General features: G+C 45.0%; 1 long non-coding RNA gene across 1 annotated transcript in view; it reads left to right on the plus strand.

Annotated features, from left to right (window-relative positions):
• LOC102386403 overlaps nt 1-1,449 on the plus strand; it is a 38,197-nt gene extending 36,748 nt beyond the window's left edge. Inside the window, exon 3 of the long non-coding RNA XR_323202.1 lies at nt 1,395-1,449. This is a non-coding gene — a long non-coding RNA (uncharacterized LOC102386403). The remainder of the gene's footprint in view (nt 1-1,394) is intronic.
• Nucleotides 1,450-2,802: the final 1,353 nt, after the last annotated feature.

A 2,802-nucleotide genomic window follows, 5' to 3' on the forward strand; every position in this document is an offset into this window, starting at 1 on the left:
GTAATCTGGCTCCTCCCTCCCAGAAGTAGTTGCCACATCTGCAGTCATACATGCAGACCTCATATCAGCCACCTCAGTCCTTATACAGACTCAGCAATGAGTTCCCTATGTACTAAAAGACAGTCATCCTTGTACCAAGGGAATGTCGACAATGACCTCACTGGCATTATTATATCAGTGACCATAGTCAAGCCAATCCTTTCCAGAAGGCTCTACAAATGGAACATCTCAGGCTATTCACAGAAATTAAAGCCACCCACATCACCCCTTTTATCATCCAGTTTTCTTCCATCTATATTAAGAGTACTGAAAAACCAACACCCATGAAGGATCTTAACATAGACTGACTCTACATAAATGATCAAAACTAATAATATTCCTCCCTTTGGCAGTACCCAAAGCTACTTTTGCTCATACACCCTTTGATCAAATCATCTAGTTTCTTTGCATTTATACAACGTGGAGGCTCAGAGGCTGTCATAGTACTTGACAGACATCAACGTGTCGGTTTCCAAATACCTCCAAGATTTTTTTATATATACATATATATACACACACACAGACACATACACACACACACACACATATATGCTCCATGCTACAGATCTGAGAAGCACAGGGGTTAAGTTACTTGCTCAAGGCTACAGATGAAGTCAGTACCAGAATAAAATCCAAAAATTTCCACTCTAAACTCTGTCAAAAGATGGTTGGGCAATGCCATTTAATGCTTTAAAAAAACACTTCAAAGTGAATTGTCACATATCCTCCCTACTGTCCTCTTGGAAAGTCTAAGATTGTCATAGTGTATAGTGATAAATTGGGAACGTAACAGAATTTCAATCATATGCTATGAATATTTAAAATCTGTTGGATATAAACACATTTCAACAGTTGGTTAGAGACTTCATCAAAGAGGGAAAACCAACCTCTCTGTAACAATGTTAACACAGCTCCCAAATTATTTTTGCAAGGAGAAAACGTCAAGTCACCCTACTTCAAAAGATCCAAAGAACCTCCTCCTATCTTCTCTGGAAAGAAAAATGTAGGGCTACCCAATGAAGGAATGGTCTGTTCTGCCTTATCACACTTATGTCTCTATCATAGGCCTTGAAGATTTTGCTGCATACTATGAAGAGAGAGAAATTACTTGTGCAGTGATATATATACAGTGAGCAACACAGAGTAACTATTCTTATGCCTCTGCAAGTTTCAGCGATTGTCCTGAGGGTCAGAGACTATTTCAAACGGTCTGATAAAGACTTCAGTCAGATTAAAACCATCAAAACCCAACTAATGTTCTAAACAAACAATGTTGTCTCAGTTAGATTAGTTACAATACATTTTCTGAACTGGCAGATTTCCCTTCTAGCTGTTCAGCTGTTTCTTCCCCACAGGTAAAGCAAGCTGATCTGTTCGAGAGGACAATTTGCAATGCATCAAAAGAAGCGCATCTGAACAATTCTCCTATTAGGATGTCGTCATTGTTTTTCTTTTTCTTTGTGTCTGTGAATTAACATTAAAACTAAACACGACAAAGAAAAATGCAATTTAGTTGACTCCAACGTAAGACAGAATTACAGTCCAACTCACATTCGCGTATATATTTTCCACTAAAGCCATTCTCTGAAATCCTTCTGCTAAAGACAACAGCAGTTGCACGCCTGCCACGCATTGCACAGTTTGATCCTAAGTTTTGCTCTGTTCCCCTAATATCATTATAATGTAATTACACTAACACCAGTGAAAGCACAACAGCTTTGAATCACTGTCATCAAAGCCAGAATGAGAGCCTACAGACCCAATTCTATGTGTACTTGCACCATATGTGGGCACTTACATACAAATGGGTGCAAAATTCGACCAAAACAAACCAGTAAGACTCAATACTCACTTTGCAGAACTGCAAGAGAGATTATAACAAATGGGAGGTAGTGAGTGTACAATGTGGTCCAAAAGCAATGAAACCACCAGGGTTATGCACTGGGGGGCAGGAGTGATGACAGGAGCTAGGCTGGCTGTAGCACGTGCCATTTCTGTGCCCCCTCAAAGTGGGCACCAGGGGTTGATGCCCTAGTCACCCACCCCACATCAGGCCACTGGCATCCCATGTATTTATATTGCTAAGAGTGAAAAGAAGGGAGTGCATTATTTTCAGGTTGTAGGAGAAAACCAGAACAAGTCTCCAATCTTGGGAATAAAAGCTTAATACAGCCCGTCCAGCTAAAGCTAAACAACATCCTTAACCCAAATTAAGAGCAAAACATGTTTTTCCTAAGGTAAGCAAACCTCCTAGAGTGCCAATATACCCAACTGGGCCTCACTCCCATCCTCATGAACGGAAGGGCCTGGTCCGACCAGTGCACAGCTTCTGGGCAGGGTTGCTGCTGCCACTGCTGCAGCCTCCGGGGACCTGCTCGGCTTCTGCAGCATCCTGCTCGTTCTGGGCACCAAGTAGGGAAGTGGCAGGAGTGGGGGCAGGGGTGGGGGGGAGCTGCAGCTGGGTCGGAGCGCAGAGCGTAGGGTTGGGCCTGGCAGCACTGCAGAGCCCGTGCCCAGGAGGGTGGCAGCAGTGCAGGGCTTGGGTGGGCAGGGTGCAGGGCCTCCGGGGACCTGCTCGGCTTCTGCAGCATCCTGCTCGTTCTGGGCACCAAGTAGGGAAGTGGCAGGAGTGGGGGCAGGGGTGGGGGGGAGCTGCAGCTGGGTCGGAGCGCAGAGCGTAGGGTTGGGCCTGGCAGCACTGCAGAGCCCGTGCCCAGGAGGGTGGCAGCAGTGCAGGGCTTGGGTGGGCAGGGTGCAGGTGTG

The sequence above is a fragment of the Alligator sinensis genome, unplaced genomic scaffold (genome assembly GCF_000455745.1).
Source record: "Alligator sinensis unplaced genomic scaffold, ASM45574v1 scaffold277_1, whole genome shotgun sequence".
Lineage (NCBI taxonomy): Eukaryota > Metazoa > Chordata > Crocodylia > Alligatoridae > Alligator > Alligator sinensis.